The sequence below is a fragment of the Centropristis striata genome, chromosome 11 (genome assembly GCF_030273125.1).
Source record: "Centropristis striata isolate RG_2023a ecotype Rhode Island chromosome 11, C.striata_1.0, whole genome shotgun sequence".
In the NCBI taxonomy this organism is placed as follows: Eukaryota; Metazoa; Chordata; class Actinopteri; order Perciformes; family Serranidae; genus Centropristis; species Centropristis striata.
In genome coordinates this window covers 19,034,467-19,053,019 of record NC_081527.1, presented here as the reverse complement: position 1 = coordinate 19,053,019, position 18,553 = coordinate 19,034,467, and positions in this window count along the sequence as shown.

Below are 18,553 nucleotides of genomic sequence, written 5' to 3'. Positions count from 1 at the left end.
TTTCTTCAGGGACTCTGGTTCCATTTTTATATTAAAACTTTTTTTTATTGCATCTTCAGCGAGATCAAGTAACAGAATAGGCAATATTTCTTCATGTACCACTTGTCTGTAGTGTGCATGTGTGTGCATGCCCGTCCCCTTGTTTGTGAGCTCTCAAGCGTGAGAGTGTGAATGTGTGTTTGCGGTGATTGACGTTAGTGTTTAGAAAGCTGTCTCTCTACACATTTCAGGTCAACTGAGCATCTCCGTTACTTCAGGTCGCCTATTGTTCAGTGCTTCTACACGCTTCAGCCTTGAATTCATTCAGCACTAGTTTTACACCACTTCTATGTTTGGGAAAGTCATTGATCTCAATCAGCAGTCCATTATCTTTAGCAGGCAATTATCCACATTGTCACTTTTGCATTTAGCCCTGTGACTCCGGGGTCACAGGGGCCTGGTGTAACTCAAGCCGTGTGGACGACTCCCCGGCCTCTCATATAAAGAGTCTTCCAGGGTAAAGCACCCCCAAGGGGCCTTTCTGCACAAGCAGCACAGAAAAGCTAGTTTCGGGCACTCCTTTATTGAACTTCCACTGCAATGCATCACATTTTAGTAATTCAAAGCAGCAGAAAGGAGTTTAAATGAGAAAAGCTATGACTTCTCAATTCATCTTTCTGTATTTAGTTTTTCTGTTTCAGAGGGAGACGATGCCTGTGCTGAAGAACACTTAGCAGGACATGCATCAGTGTGTCCTTGAAAGCAAAATGTTTTTATATCATTGACAACAGCTGATTTCACTGACTAGACTTAATCAGAGAGGAGGGCTGGTTGAGTGAAATCAGCAGGTCCTGTGAGTAGCGAGAAAAAACTTGCAGCCTGTTGCTAAAGAAATTAGCATGTATGCTACTGCTTTATGCATGAGACAAGAGGTATGTGCATGATTAACACAAGTCAAATGATCACTTTATGAATTTCACTTATGAATTAAAACTGCTATGGTTTGACAACAGGCATTCATATATACAATTCAGACTATAATCCTTGTTTTTGGAGGACAATCACACTCAGGTTGTCTATAGTGAAGTGTTAAATGAATAAAAACGGGTTAAAGAAGTAGTGTTGCTAAAGAAAGTTGCTTCAGCTGTACAAAGATGTTTTATTCAGCATGTTTTTGAAGATACTTTGCACCATGAACTGGTTAATGAGTTCTTTGTAAATGTTTTTTTTTTTTTTTTTTGAAGTTTACACTTTGGTTAAGGTTAGGTACCAAATCCACTGGTTAATGGTTAGGTAAAATAAAAAAATAACAGGGTTAGGCTTAAAAAAAACCCATTTATCCCAGACATAAGTTCCATCAACGGGACCCAAAACCACTAAAAAATTTGCTTTGCTTCTTGTCTAAACCAATTCAGGCGCCAGAATAAATGTTGGCATTGTACGTTTCTGCAAACCACAGATAATATTAAACATCTATATTTTTAACCAAAAATACATTGACTATGACGTTTTAACCGCTGCAACTTTTCCTCATTGTGACACGTGACAGTCGTCGCTTAAACCCTGCTGTTTTGTTTTGTTTTAAACACTGACCCTAATTGAAAAAGGCTTCAAAATTTTTTTATTCTAGACATTAGTTCCAACAACAGGCCAAAAAATCACCAGGACACAAACACTGGTCCCCTGCTTTATAATCCTAGGTTTGTTGGTGCCATCCACCCCCCAAGCTATAAACATCACATTGCAACAACAACAAAAAAAACGTTGATGATAAACGTTTCCAGGGGGAGAAAATGCCCACATTTTTGCTGGCTGAAGCGTTTCAGATCTGTGGTTTGCAGAAATGTAAAATGCCAACATTTTTGGCTGGTGACTTGGCTGCTAAACACTTTTATTCTGTAAAATACACTTCATATAGAAATAAAGCAAGAAAAACAGGTACATTGCACTCTTGTATGGTTGCCCATTAGCAGCCAGAGACTGGAGTTAGTAGATTTAGGTTGGCCAAAATTCCTTGTGTAAATTTCCAATTCGACTTGTTTAAAAGAAAAATATAGCACGCTATACCTGAAGCAAAAAATAAAGGTGTAATAAGACTGTATAATATGAAGGTGTTGAATGATGCCTAGTATTACAGTAATTTACAGGCATGATGCCATGTACTCAGACCTTACTCTCAGTTAATCACCACAGTTATATTTTATCTAAAAAAAATCAGGGGAATATTTGAAACAATTTTTTAACAAAAATATTTGAACAAAAAGCGATCCAGCACAAATATGAATGGCTGACTTTAAACACCTTAATGGCCCTCAGACCAGGACTTGGCAGTGGCTGAAGTTATGAGTAATATCCGTCTGCAGGCAGCTTGTCCATTTAAGAGACGAGCAATAAATGGCTTGAGTGAGGGGGAGGAAAAATTGTGAGGTTCATTTTAAACAAGGTACGGACTTATACATTTCCTTTGTTTTTCAGTTTGAGTATGGAAATCGTAAATAATAAATAATAGCCAGTATTTTGTGGTTTCATATTTAGCGTGGCACAACAAGGGTGCACTGAGAAATGATGGCAAAAAAAAAGAACTAGTAACAGAATAACCAAATCCAGATTTCAGGTTAGAAGTTCATAGATGCCTCTCTTATTTGAAGCTCTTTGACCTTCTAATCGGGCAACTCTTCCCTAAAGCTATTTCATAGTCACCATGTCCATGCACTCATTACCAAACACATTCTTTAACATCTTCTCTGCAGTGACACACTTTTTAAACAGCGTTTGTCCATTTCTTTTTTTAGTCCCTCTAATCTCCATGCGTCCTCCTTTAAGCCGATCCTCATGTTTTCTCTAGTATTGCCTGTCCCAACCTTGGGAAAAAGCCCACTTCCTTCTGGTTCCAAGTTCTCCCACTGAGGGACGAAGTGTGTCCCTAAGTTCAAGCAGCACCCGAGGCAATGTGAGGGGTGAAGAGAACAAGAGGTGGACCAGTGCTTAAAGCCAGGCAATACTAACCAGTGTGTGGGAGAAAATTGCAGGGTTAGTGACCTTACAGGGAAATAAGAAAGGCTTGAGAAAATAGACAACAAACAGGAGGCAGATCAGTCATCTTCGACTCATGGTCCTGATAAATATTGTCGGCATGACATGGAAAGGTCACCGCATGGCTCAGCCATTCGGCTCTAATGGCCAGTGGCTATATTATCAGTCTGCTTTCTGTTTAAGGTTTCTGTTTTTAAGGTGACGATTAAATGTTTGAAGTTCTGAATAGGACTAGACAACTACAGTGCATTCAGAAAGTATTATGACCCCTTCACTTTATTCACATTGTATATAAATCCTAAAGGTATTTGCAGGCCAAATACAAGTAATTTATGTGGATAATTTGTATGTCAATTTAAAAATGATAGCCTATCCATCTCTATGAGCCTATCTGAACTGAATCTGAAACTTTCAGATTTTGCAGTACAGGTTTTTTCAAATTTAGAATGCTTATTTTTTGAAAAAGACAACCAATAAAATTATGATTTTTGCTCACTCAATCAATACATTTTGTCTGACCTCAATACCCTAATTCTTTTCATACTGTCACACAACTACATGGATATGGGGTCTGTTTATCATCTGATTATTCAATAAATCATTGCAGTGTAGTTTTTCCCCATAGCTGATTCAATTTCTGCAAATTTCAGATGCCAATAAAAAAGCCAACTAATAAAATTATAACTTTTGCTTACTCAATTAATACATTTTCACATGAGACATGGATACTGGGTATCTTAATTATCCCTTTCAATCAGGAAAAAAATAGTCAATATTTGTTTGTTTTCCATTTTTTTTAAGGATTTAAAGGTCTTTTTAGACCAAACGCAAATTAATTGCAAATAAAAAAATTGAGCCCACCTATCTCCATGTTCATATCCTCACCGAATCCAAATTTTTTGTATTTGTCTTTTTTGTATTTATATTTATGGTAGCCGGTTAGACCAATATAATAATGACTTTTGCTCACGTGATCTATAGATTTTTTCAGATGTCAGTGTCATAACTTTGTTAAAGTATAAAGTATAAGTAATAGTATAAGTATAAGTATAAAGTCACACAATTTAAATGGAATTAGAAACTAAATATATTTTTAAAAAATCTTAGGCATATTACTTTATAACTGGCAACACACTAAATGAATACTTAACTGTATATAATGTTTATATGTTTAGTGCTGCTCTTGAAAACAAATACAACTTCCTATCAGAGACTGCTTGCTACAAAGCCTCTTGCTGTAGTTTTTTCTACAAACAGACGTGCACACCACATACACACTGGATGTGACTGACCTGTACAACTGCGATGACATATACAATGCTCCCCACGGCATCAGTTTATGCTGCAGAGCTGAACAGCAGCTTCCTCCAGGTGATGGGAGAACATGGGAGGTCAGCTGTACTCCGGCCAGCTGGAGAGGACATCATTGTAATATATTTCCTATAGAATTCCACCACAGTATAATTCCTTACAAATATGTCTGATGAGTTTGTTGTCACAGAAAGTATAATTTAATCCCTTCGATCTCACATATAGATTTTGCCAATTGCTTGAAATGGAAAATCCAATTTCAGTAAGTGTGAAGGAGAAATTTGAGGCATCTTTGTGGCGTTGGTGTCTGGATGGCAATGCAGCACAGAAATGGATTAACAAAGGAGATTTCAGTGCCTGGGCACATAGTGTGAGTGAGAAGGACAGGGGTTGAAAGACAAATTCTGCTATGGGCCAAGAGGAGACAGTAATGTGATGGATGTCCCTCTACTCCTAATGAAGATCCTGTCTCATATTAGCCCAGGGTGAGGGAAACAAAAAGGAAGCAAAGGAAAAAGAGGCTGCAATGGGGGGGCCAGGAGCAGCGAGTTATCTCATGCTAACTTAGTTAGCTGATAGGCTCCAGGGATACAGGAGGAGAAGGGTCAAGACCCCTACCAACGTCCCCCAGGGGACCGAGACGCAGAGAAGTCAACATTCCTGAGAAACTCAGAGACCTTCCTCCCATAGAGAGATGGAGAGATGAGGGAAAGAGCGATGGAGCCTAAGAGAGAAGAAGAATGACAGAACTTTGCATGTTCTTTCCATTTACCCCCCTTACAGAACAATGAATGCACAGAAACACACACTCTGTATGCATCACATACACTTTCCAGCCCTTCTGCAATCTCAGGCATTATTAGTGACTCATAAACTCGCACTGACCTATGTGCACTCATTCCTGTCATTATTTATGAAATATTTTTAGGCAAACTCCTAAAATAGTCTTATGCTCCTCTCCTCCCCTCGGCTAAGTCATTTCCAGTGCAGTGGTGGCTGGCGCCTGCAGAAGTCTGAGGAGCAGGAGGAATTCTTGCTCGCCGCTTGGCAGAGAGCCATCGTTATAACGATATAGCATGTCAGGTTTATCGCTTACATGTGCATGCAAAAACAATTTGCATAATCTGTGCCTGTATTTGTTTATGATTTAAAGTGAATATATGTGTGCACGAAGCTGATCTAACAGTATCTGGCAGCTGAGGTGGTGGTTAAGAGTTTGACAAATACTGAGGGTGCAGGGCCCTGATAATCACATTATCCATCAGCCTTGTGGCAGATGCTCACTCAGCTGATAATGGAGCTGAGTTCTAGACTTAGTGCTGCCTCTGCCTTGGATCTAAGTGCTGCTTTCAACTTTTCTTTTTGTTTCTTTGAGATTATGTATGTTATTAAAGGGACAATGTGTAAGATATGGCAAAAAATAAGGGGCAATATTTAACATGTTGCAAGAATTCTAAAATTTTTAGCAATTTAGATTGCGTAACGTTACAGTTAGACAAAATTGCAATGTCCTCAAAAATGTATAGCAAACTAGCTCAATCTCCTAACATAAACGGCAGAAGAGGTCGTGTGTCAGTACCACAAATTACGGCACGTAGGCACATATCGCGGCTCGCATTTCACAGCTCATATTAAATCAGCGTGGCTCATGTACGTTCCGCGGTTGTAAAAAATGTATGTTGTAAAATCACTGACCTTAGGTTTAGGGCAAAAAACTCCTGGTAAGGCGTTATAAAAGATAGTTTAAACAGTAAATTAATGTACGTAAATGCCGGAAATTAAGAAGTTACAAGGGCAACGTGACTGCTGCAATTTACGTAAAAAACGTAAATTACGTTCAAAAACGTGATTCACGTTACTTACGTAAAGAAAGTAACTTGAGTTAAAAATGTTTACTTTTGTTTTCACACGGGACGCAAACCCAACTCTCCTGGGTGAAGGTCCACCGCTTATTTGATCCATCCAACACCCCAGCGTCCAGCCCTTTTAAACTTTGCTTGGCTGTCAATCACTACTACGTCAGCAAGATGGTGGCCGTTGCATTACAGTGGATGGTGAAATTCGTAAATATAGCTAGTTTTTGTGGCCTGTACACGCGACCAATTCAATTCAGGTGTAGGTCTGAAATTCAGTTTAATTTATATGAATACAACTGCTGTAGCCATGGATACACAGTTAATGATGTCTTGTGTCTACAGAATGAACGCTACATTAAGTGTACTCATGTTGGATTACAGGTCAGGACAGGCCGGTGCTAGCTGGTTAGCATTCTAATTTCACAATACAACACAATATATAGAGCTCATTCACATAACTTCAAGAGTGTTACTTCTTACTTCTTCTTCACATTCTGATGATAATGTCAGTTAATTTCTTAAATGTTTTAAATGTTTCTGGACACACATATATTGTACCTTCTAATGGATGATTAACCATTATAAAATGGGAATTACAATGCCTTTCCTTTACAACTACTTCAGGATGTCAAGTTCTGAAAAAACTAATGTGAGCCTGTGTGAACTGTGCACCCCTTGTACTGCAGCCAGGACCTCTAGAAACAGCCCATTTTGAGGTATAACATCGACTGAATTCATGCACTGTAATTTGCACTTTGTCCGACCTCACAACTAAATCCCCATCACTCCCCCTACTGTACAGAAAGCACGCACAACTCAAAGGCTGTGTGTGGGATCAGCGTTGTAAAGTCAGAATCAAAACTGAGCTTGAGCACTCACGATATAGAAAACACTTCCCATGCTTGATGTGTGTAGCATCATTTGTTTTCATGATGACAAGCAACTGTAAGTAGAAAAGCAGATCAGAGAAGCAGAATGCTAGTTGTTTTGATCTCGGGGTAATTTCCTCGTTCAAAGTGAGCGCAAGCATCAAAAACAATGATTCCCTCTTGTCCTGTGCACCAGAAGTTATTTTGTCCTGTGTCTTTCCTCATCAGGTCTAATACAGTGGAGCTTTGACAGCCCTCATTCTGCTCTCGATCCCAGCTTGTCATCCACATCTCCGTCTTGACAGCCCACACTGCAGAAACCCCCTCCAAACATGTAGGAATGTATGGGAAATGTAGCTTCTTGGAATGCCACGGGCAATCACTGCCAACTAACAAAGGAACAAGAAGGCAGTCACAGGCCTTCACAAAGCTCCAGACCGACGTTACAGCGCTCTCAATCACTCATCGATAGCCGTCTCTAGCAGTCGACTCGGGGTTATGTGCAGTGAGAGAAAGTAAATGTAACATTGCCAGTAATGACACAGTGCTGTCTCGCTGCTCTGAATGGGAGCCATGCCCTCCAGACACCCCTCGTCTGGGCCGAAACGCTGCAATATCTGGCAGCGGTTGTTGGTGTGCTCAAGGGGTGGAAGGATATTCAAACTTTCATCGTGGGTTAAAAATAGTCTGCCCCCTCTCTCTCGGGCAGAAAAAGAGGGCCCTGCTAATAATCACAGCTCTGTACTGGCTGTCTGAAGCATCTGGTCTGAGAATGTGTCATTTTTTAGGAGGGGCCTGGGAAACTGTAGACACCACGCTTGCTGCCCAGAATAAGAACTATGGGAATGATTGAAGGGGTCCTTTTTTTTTTTTTTTTTGGTGTATGTGTGGGCTGCTGAACTAGAACTAGCCTGTCTCCAGGATTGGACTGCCTTCCTTGCCGCCTCCTGCCTGCTGAGCCAGGCATAAGTCACTCAGCAGCTTGTTTGCCAGAAACAGATGATTTTATGGTAACACATAAATGGTGGGGGACATGATGAGGTCAGGGAATCATGGACATGGGAGAGATGTCATCTCTCAAGGGTCACATAGAAGTCTCATATTATATATATATATATATATATATATATATATATATATATATATAAAATATGAGACTTCTATGTACATTGTACATTGTACATATGTACATATATATAATATGAGACTTCTATATACATTTATATATATATATATATATATATAAATGTATATATATATATATCATATATATAAATGTATATATATATATATTTATATATATGATATATGTATATATATATATATATATCATATATAAAATGTATGATATATATGAAATAAAAATATATATATAAAACTTAGAGACCTTTGACCCTTAACATGTTGGGAAATGGGCTGTCTTGCAGAGAGTTAGATGAGAAGATGAATACCACCATCATTTAGCTTAGCTTCGCCCGGCAACCACATAGCAACACTGTTTTAAGAAATAGTCCTGAAAATTATCCACAATATGACACTTTGCTTTACGTAAGGATTAAACAAACCATCACAACCTCACCACTTGGATGTGATGTTAGATGTTAACATTATCTCAGTGGAGTCTAACATTAGCTAATGTACTTGTTATTCCGAATTTATTGCAGACAATTACCACATACGGTAAGTTGAGCCCCTCAGCCGAAGTGGCAGCAAAATAATATTAACGTAAGTCCCGATAGTTCCATTTTCATGCTAATATTATATTAGCAAGACTTATATTGTCATAAATAATAAAACAATTTGATTTGGTATATGTTTTGGGATAAAGGAGTAAACATGAGCTAAAATAACTAGTTAAACATTATGAGGTTAAACAAATTGCTTAGTAGCCTAATTATGTCACTTTAAAAGTGGACAAGCTCATTGAAAACAAAAGAAGCTGAATTAAAATGACCTTGTATCACCTTTTGTTTTAACTGTAGTGGTTGTAAAAGAAAGAAACCACAAACAAAAAACTTCTCAAAAAGAAGAATCAGTAATTCCTTTAAGCCTGAACTAGCTTCACAGTTTGGGGCAGTGGTGGCTCAAGTGGTCGTCCACTGGTCATAGGGTCGGTGGTTCGATCCATGGTCACAGCAGTCTACATGTACACGTACAAGTACTCTTGGGCAAGATACTAAAAATTCCCTTCATTTTAGAAACAAAACTACTATATTAATTTGATGTATATATGTGTAGATGATGTATTGCATGGAGTGGCATAGCAGTAAAAGCGTCAAGTACTCATAAAGTATAACCACCACTACCTCTTTATTATGTGGAATGTGACAGGTGCACTGGTGTGAACTGTCTCAGGCAAAAATGTGGAGCGCTATAAATCGGCCGGCTGAGGAAGGGAAGTGGCTGCTGTCGTTAACTTGGCTAACAATTAGCCTTTATAACAGACGGAGGTGTTCATGGGAGACAAACTGGTTAATGAGTGCTGTCAGACAAGAACTTGTCATGGGAAGCCTGAAGAGTGTAACATTAGACGGTCTTGCACAATTTCTCAACAGGGGATCTATGCTTTTGCACTTTGCTAAGGTCATTGCACCATTGTAGTTTTATAAACAAATTAACTTTGCTTTACAGTATGCAATGCTGGAAAAAAACAGCATCTGCAGATTTTATTAAGGAAGAAGTAATGGACCAGAACGGCATTAGAATGGCCTCTTTGCATCTTAGTCCTCTGTGCAATCTTAACTACAGTTAACAGTGTTAGAAAATCAGTCTGGTTTTTCACATGAAGATAAATGATAACCCAAGTGCAGGTGTTTGAATATACTAAATTCAAAACTGGTCATTGAACTTTGCCAACCAGGTTTCATCCAACTGAAACATGACATGTTACTACACTGATCAGTTATGATGAGTTCATAACTTTGGCCGCCAAATTAGGGTTTTCTATTTTGCTCACATGTCATTCTGTGGTAGCACCACAATGAGCGAGCGACAAACTGTGAATGAGGCGCTTGATTTCTTTTTGGATTATGGTCCTGCTGGGAATGAATATATAAAACTTGAAGCTTGAGAAAAAGAGGAGAAAACTGAAAATGTAGAAGTCAATAAATTGTGAAGAATTAACAAATGAAAAAGATCAAGGGGAGCCATGTCATCATCAGAATTTGAAACTGGACTATAAACTATGACAACATGCTGTAAAAACAGTGTTCATGTCCCATTTACATTTCCCATTAATCAGTCACAAATCTTACTCTGTCACCAAAAACACAATAGAATTAATAGATGATGGATCTATTAAAATTTTGTTAAACCTATGCAGAACTTCTTATAATAACAAATGGGTTAATGGTTTACAACCAATTATATCATAATGTCTCATTATTATGTGTTGTACTTAGGTCCGTCAGTTTTGAAAACAAATGCAAATATTTGAAATGTGTCAAACACAAAATCACATATCATTTTGTTAAGGAAAGTGCATATCATCAAAGAAAGCATAACTAATCAGTCCATGTCCCCTGTTCAACAAATGTGCCCTCTCTTATTTTTGCAGTCTGTAAACCAAATCACTGTGGTAGCAGTTGATGTTTATTAACTAAACCGTTTAATGCTTAAGCAATACTATGTTGGAATAATCTCGTCCTGCTCTGTCTGACCTCCATTGCAATAGAAATAAATCACATATAAAGTCTGTTACTCCATAGTTAGTGTATAACCACAAACAGAATGCAAGAGACTGTGAAATTAGAAATCCAATCTGAACAAAAACACATTATTATTTGTTACACTGTTTAATCTTTCAGGCAGCATGAAGTTTTCATGTAAAAAGTACATTTTGGCTGCTGATTTGGTCGTTATCACAATATTGAATGGGTATTTATCAGCAATTATCATCCAATAAGTATGGGCGAGTATCCAGTAGGCCCAGTAGGTTGCATCACGTTTTTATGTAGCCCATGTAACTATTTAACTTCCATTGATTACGTTGTCCTCGTAACTACTTCACTCCTTGCATTAATGTGCATTTATTTTACTTTTTAAACTATTTTTATAATGCCTAACCATTAACTTTTATGCCCTAACATTAGAGAAGTAGTTTGTAGCCTAAACCTTTTGTGCCTAAACCTAATGAAACTGAAAGTGAAATGTAACGAAACAGTAACCTGCTATTGAGTGGGCTGATAATAACCTACTGAACCTACTAGCAGGTAGCAGCGGCCCCTTCTTGCCTATTTTTATCATATTTATAGGATGATAACCACTGATAAATACCATCCAGATCGCTCATTTTGGATTATAGTATACCTCCACAAAGACATTATCTCAAATTCTTATTGCAATCATTTTAAATGTCAAGCTGTTGTTAAAGGGTAAAATTAGACATCAGAAACAGATCACTTATTTCACGTTTGCTTTTTTTTTTTCTCTACCTCTAACATATTTGTTCATAGGAGGTCAGGAAGACTACAGTACAGTGAGTAAGCTCCCTATGTGTGTTTGTAATCCTGTATCCACTTACTACCAATCAAAGCTCCATTACTACTGTGTTTTAAGGCATTAGAGATGTCAACATTGTTAAGGCATGTGTATTGTTTTCTCAGTCAAGGAAAATTAGAAAATGAATTCCTCTGGGCTGAAGTGGAGCGTGTTCACAAGGGGCGCAAGTGAGGGCGGCGCGCATGTGTGGGGGTCAGAGGGTGGGTGTCTGTGTGCTGGGGGAAGGTGGGGCTGGTGAAAGAGGGGGTGGTGGTGCCAAATTGTGCTCAGTCACTGGCGGATCGTTTTCACTGAGACAGCTGAATTGTGGGAAAAGAGGAAGCATGGTGGCTGTGCCATTTGTTTTGCTTTGCTGCAGCCTCTCGCCCAGACATGCTGAGTACATACTGATTAAAGATGCAAACACACACTTTTCTGTCAGATGCGTGGACAACATTACTCCTGAAGGTTGTGGTATGTGCAAACTGCAATCTACAGCTTTTTACCAGGATGTTGTGGTGCAAGCAAGAAATGAAAAGAAAGCATTTTTGTCTGTATTAAATTTGGTATATTGGTCAAACCATAGTATAATCATTGTGTGTTCATATAGTAGTAACTATTGACCTTATACAAAGAAACTCCTCTCTTTACTTCCCCCTTCATCCCCTCCTCTCTCCATCCCTGGCAAGGAAATGGCAGCTCCAGCGCAGTTGAGAGCAGTTATGGCATTAGGACAACAGAGGCGTGGCTGGCCTTAAATGAGGGGACAAATTGTAGTGCAAGGAGGAGGAGGAGGAGGAGGAGGAGGGCCAGCAGCCAGCAGTGGCACATGGGAGGTGGCCCCTGAGTAAGCCCAGCGGGGTCAAACCGGCCTCCCTGCCATGTGAACAGGAAAGGTGTGTGAACTTTTGCCTTATCCCGCTCAGTCCATCATCCAGCAAATGGAGCACATCAGCCACACTGGGGAAGAGAGGCTGGCTGGGGCGGGAGCAGAGAGGTGAGTGGTGGGGGTAGGTGAACACCTCACACAGGCTCCCTTTGTGCTCAGGGCAGGGGTTTGCATTACTATAGGGTTTTGGGGGGGGGCCTGCAAACTGCAGTAAGAGATGGGTGGGGTATATGGAAGCAATAGCAGGAGAAGACCATAGCGTTGGAGAAATTACCACTTGGTCATTATCACGCTCAAACAGATGATCATCTATCTTCTTTGGAAGGTGTCACCTGGTCTTCATTTTCTACTCAATAACCATTCATTATACTGTGAACTGTCCCAAATAGGACCCAGCCCTTTCTCAGCCTTTCACAGTTTGACCCGTCAAACACAGGTGTAACCAATAACATTAATAATGGCTGCACTTCATGTGGTTGTGCCAGTAAGCAGGGTAGTGCAGATGCTGGCTCCCAAGCATGGCTTACGGGCACACCTTAATGGAACAAGACTGCAGTAAATGTTATTTATTACACATGTGCTTTTCTTGCTATGACACGTCAGTAAGTCACCTTTGGAAGATTTAACTCAAGCTGTACAACTTACACTAGTCAGATACTGTAGTGTATATAGTAAGCTTGATATTATCTCTAAAATGGTTACTTACTTTACAATTGCTGTCATTTAACTTAAGTCTGTGGAGGATCACTATCCCTCATTACTGGCAATCACCAACCAAAGATCTGGCTATCGGATAGTTTTGCGTGAGTTCTGGTAACTCTTAAGGCCCTGACAAATGAAGGGCCAAAAAGTTACACTTAGACAGCCAACTAGCATGTTTGTTCTGTGTCCCTGGGAGAGGAAATAACTCTCCATTTCAGCAGGTTGCAGTAGTTTTAGTTGTTATAAAGAAGGGAAAACAGAAGATCCACGACTGCCGATATACACAAAGTTCCAATGTTACATGCAGTCATGGAAAAAATGATAAGACCACCCTGGTTTCTTGTTCATTTTAATGCCTGAAACAAGTAAAGGTAAATTTGTTGGACAAATATAACGATAACAACAAAAATAGCTCATAAGAGTTTAATCTAAGAGCTGCTATCTAGCCTTTTTTCAAGGTTTTCTTGATAATGATTTTGGTTATTATCAAGAAAACCATGAAAATGGCTAGATATCAGCTCTTAGATTACACTCTTTTGAGCTATTTTTGTTGTTATCATTATAATTGTCCAAACAAATGTACCTTTAGTTGTACCAGACATTACAACGAACAAGAAATTGAAGAAAACAATGGTCTAATATTTTTTTTCCATGACTGTAGATGACACAGAGCAGCATTTGCCCACCAAATTCATACGGACAAGATTGTTTTCAGTCCCTTCATCTCAGATAGCTGTGATGTTTAGAAAGTATTTTTGTACTGGAATCATTAGATCAGATGAAAATGAAAAATTAGAAGAGTCTGTGTTTGCCCTCTTAACTTAAGTCATGAGCTTGCTTTCCTCACTTCCATGAGCTGAGCTGCAAATAAGTGTGATTTCTCTAACTGATGGGCTCTTCTACAAAAAGTAGGGTCGACATTCACTGATGGCCTGACATTAGCCAATGCCCAACTGTCCTGGTGGCCTGGTGTCTTGAGGCTTTTAATAATCTATTGTGAAAGTATTTGTACGAAGCATAATGAGATGAATGATGTTGCAGTATACAAAATATCTTTTATAATTATTAAACAAATCGGTAACGCTTTATATTAAGGTCCTTGTAATAACCATTAATTAACAAGTAATAAGGCCCTTGTAAGTCCTTACAAGATGCTTATTAACATTATTGTGTGTTTATAAGCTTATATAAGTGTTAATAATGGCATTACAAACACCCATGACCCACCCATTATGTCTTTGCCATGCCTTTATTAATCTTATTTTGTTTGCTTATTGATATTAAAATATACTTTTTTGCTCATCTATTATAAGTTAACTATAAGTTAACTATGCTTTTTGCAACTACCGGATCTAAAGCGAGAACAATGCCTTATTACTTGTTAATTAATGGTTATTAAGGATCTTATTATAAAGCATTGATTGCACAAAGAAACTGTAGCAAGATTCCATCTCTCTCTCATACATACATAAACACAAGCAGCTTCCATCTTTACTTCTGGTTGTTTCACTCATCCACACCCTTGTATATATACTGGCATCACATACATTAAAAAGGACTGATATTACTGTCCCTGTAACCGACTATTCTGAGATTTGAGTAAATATATCTGGTCAGACTGCTACTTCCTCCCAATGGGAGCTGAGTGGGAGTTCAAACAGATTTAGAGTAACAGTTAGAAACAGAATATTTTAAGCTTTGTTTATTATTCCGGAATAGCTGTCAAGATATTTCAGTGAATTTCTGACAATGTGGTTGTTTATGGCTTACACTGTTGTTGATGTTCCTCTCCAGCAAAACAACCGTCTATAGCATTTTTGATAATTGGTAAGTAATTTGTGGATATCTTTTCGGGTGTTAAAACTACTTGAACTGCTGGTAAAAAACACTGGGAAAAGCCCCACGAAGGTGTAAAAAGACTCTCCTGTTCAGTGAGAATAGCATAACCAATCAGCAAATATGAGAGTGAGCGTTAGGAGTATCTGAAGAAGGTGAGATTAGGGATTGGAATTATTAATGGATAATGGACAAAATAAAAATAGAAATACCCAGTATGAAACTCTGATTTCTAATTACTGTATATGTTTAATTAGTTAATGAGGATTTTTTTTTTCTCTTATTAAAAAATGGGAGATTAATAGTTTACATCATGGGTTTTTTCAGTAAGCTTTTACAAACAAAAGAGAAAAAAATCCTGGGCACTCTTACAGAACCTGATTGTGAAATGGAGCCATGTAATCTAATTAAGATGTCACTAACTGGATAGAATATTAAAGGGAGAAAGCCACAGATTTTGTCAATCTCTACGATTGATTTAATTAACTGCAAATCTCTTGCTGTGACCCCTGTAATCCTGTTTTTTTGCCTTTTTTCACCCGGTAAAAATTAAAGTTTAACTATAAATAGAGGTGGATAATGCAGTTGACCCGAGGGGTTAATTCTCAGGCTTTTGGATGCTTTCATCCCCTGGAGGCCCTCAGTCCATGCTCTCCTCAGGTTACATTACCATGAACTCGAGAAGCACCATGAGGAAATGAGTTCATATGGAGAAATGAAGCCAGGATTTGGTCCGCTCTGGCACCTTTGTAGGCACTCCCAACATGAGAGGCCGGGAACAGGCTGGGCCTAAGTCTCGATTAATACCCTGATTCCACGCTACGTCATGAGGTCAGTGGGAATTCAAATAAAGAGAGAAATCTTGGAATGAAAGGAGTGAATTGCTGGACGGAGCACGGCAGACATGATGGCTTTGTTAGAATGTGTAGTAGCTTTCCTTTGTCAACACCTGTCAGAAAGATAGACAAACTTACATGTGAGAAACTTAAATGAAATGTCTCAATTAATACCAGATGAAAGGGCTTGTTGAGTACAGTCACTCTGAGCTGTGTCCATGGAGCCGGGAGCTTTGCTGACTAATTGCTCCTTTTACATAATCCTAAAATGTTTTTACATAATCTCAAATGCTGTTTACATATGAAAACTCCACACGATTAATGTTATAAAGTACTCCACATTGCCAGGAAAAATATACATCCAATGCGACTGTTTCAGCATTTATCTTTCTACATTTGTTCACCTAATCAAAATACAGTTGGATAAATAGATATATGTGGCCCTGAGTACACATACAGAAGTCAAACAGTGGATGACACGCCAGTCAGCCCGCACCTTTATTTCCACTATTTATTTTCCCATGTTGGTGACACTTAGGACCTGAGGCCATGGGATTTATGTCACACTAATGTGTTATATGCATCATGTTCATACACCACACATACTCAGTGTACAAACAAACACACGTGTGCGCACGGCTACACTCACTCCTAAACAAAAAAAAAAGCGCTGATTGCCTGAGCAGCTGAGCTCAGCTGAGGTCTGGAAGCTCCATTTTAAAGAGCTGCTGTGGTGGACCTGAAGGTAAAGTGCCTCCTGGGGTGGTGAGCTCTGGGAAAAGGGCCACTGAAGATTTGTTACTGGGGGCATCAAGTGACACATGGTCATCCATATTCTTGATAGGTGCAAAAGTTAATTCACAACTAACACATTTACAGTTGTTTGATCAAAATATACAATATTCTCCCATGCAAAGGCCTATGCAAGTTTTTTTTTGCATGTTTCAAGATAAACAATAGCTACTCAAAAAAATTGAGGCAACAGATGGCAACAATATTATTAATTAAATCTAACTACGTTACAAGTTGAGTTAATAACAACTCAACAGGAAGGGCCTGTCAATTAAAAATGGACTTATTCTATTGTGTTGGATTCATTCAAAATTCTCTTGATTTAGAATTACGTACACATAAAGATTATATTTAATGTGATCAAAATAAGTAGATTATATCTCAAACATTTTATATTTAAGTTACTTAAACAACTGCCTCAAAATCAAGGGCACATTTATATATTATTATTTAATACATTTGATCAAATATATTAAGTAAAATTAAATGACTACAGAATAATTTATTACAGTGTGCTGTAGATAGGGGCAGCAGCAAAACATATTTTAGCCACCTAAAAATATCTTCACCAGTCTAAGTGTACACTATATTTAGAATTTTTTATAGCTTTTGCTTGCTGTAAGACATCCCTTTTTAAGTTTTATTGGATTGGGGATTGTTGTGGGGTCTGAAGCAATTTTATGCATTGTCAACCAGACTCCATTTCCAAAAAACATAATAAATTTAGAGTTTCTGGTCTACTGTTGCTTCATTCATATAATTAGTTTGTGTTATTGTCTGACTCTGGTGTTTTAAAGGGTTAGTTTGGATTCACCAAAGTCAAACAATGATAATAACTTCTGTGTTCTGCCAGGTAAAATGACTGTTTTGTTTTGTCAATGGAGTCTGGTGGCTCTGACAAGAACATAGAACGGCTTCAGTTCCTCTCACGTAAACTTCAGTGGAGCTGTCTGGCAGCAAGGTAAAGCAGTAAAAATATTCCAAATATAGTGTACACTTACACTAATATTGATTATTATTTAGGTGGCTAAAATACATTTAGCTGCTGCCCCCATTCATAGCAGCTCACTAACTAGCTTCTGTGTCAGTACTCCTGCCTGCTTCTCCAAGGGGAGCATGCCAACTGCCATCTACTGTGGGTAATACATTGACTATGGATATCTCATACAACCCAGTCTAGAAAAAAAACCTGTCCCTTTCAGTGTGTAGAAATACTCTTTGCATGATTCGGCAGGGTTTCAAGTGTCAACTGTAAATTGATGGGAAAAACTGCCTGAATGGTTGACGGATGCAGCAATGAGGAACATTACAACATAGTTTGCAAAATAGTCATGATTGGTCTTGGGCTTAAGCATTCAAAATGCGGATGGATCACTGTTCTACCTCAAACATAATAATCCACAACAGGAGAAATGGAGAAACTTCTCCCTCTCCAGAGTGTTGGATGCGTGTGGTCTTAGAGGAAGCAGTACACAGGTCCTGTGTAACAGTATGATGCAAGGGTCATACAATCCAAAATGTACCAAATATCTACCTCTTAGCAAGACAACATCTAAACCAAGAGATATAAATGTTTAATCTTTTAATTATGATCTCTTATCACACTAGACATCTTAAGAAGCCTAGAAGTTCATGTCCCATTGCAGAACGCCCTCACAGTAAGCAGACCTGTCCTGGATCACTTTTGCTCTAACTGCTCATGCACCAAAAGCCTCCCCCCTCCCACTAGCCTCAGCACTCCCAAACCCCAATGCATGCATTAATCTTATACACCCGGGAGGGAAAAATCCAGCAGCTGCCAATGCAGTCCCACCCAGCTAGCTGCGTCCCTGGAGCTCTACTAATTCCAAGGTCATGTGGATGCATCAGCCCCTTTCCTCTCACCTCGTCCTCTTACCTCAGCTGCAGGCGAAAGAGAGGAAGTGAGGAGGGAGAGAAAATGGTAGAGGATGACAGAGAAAGTGAGCCTTT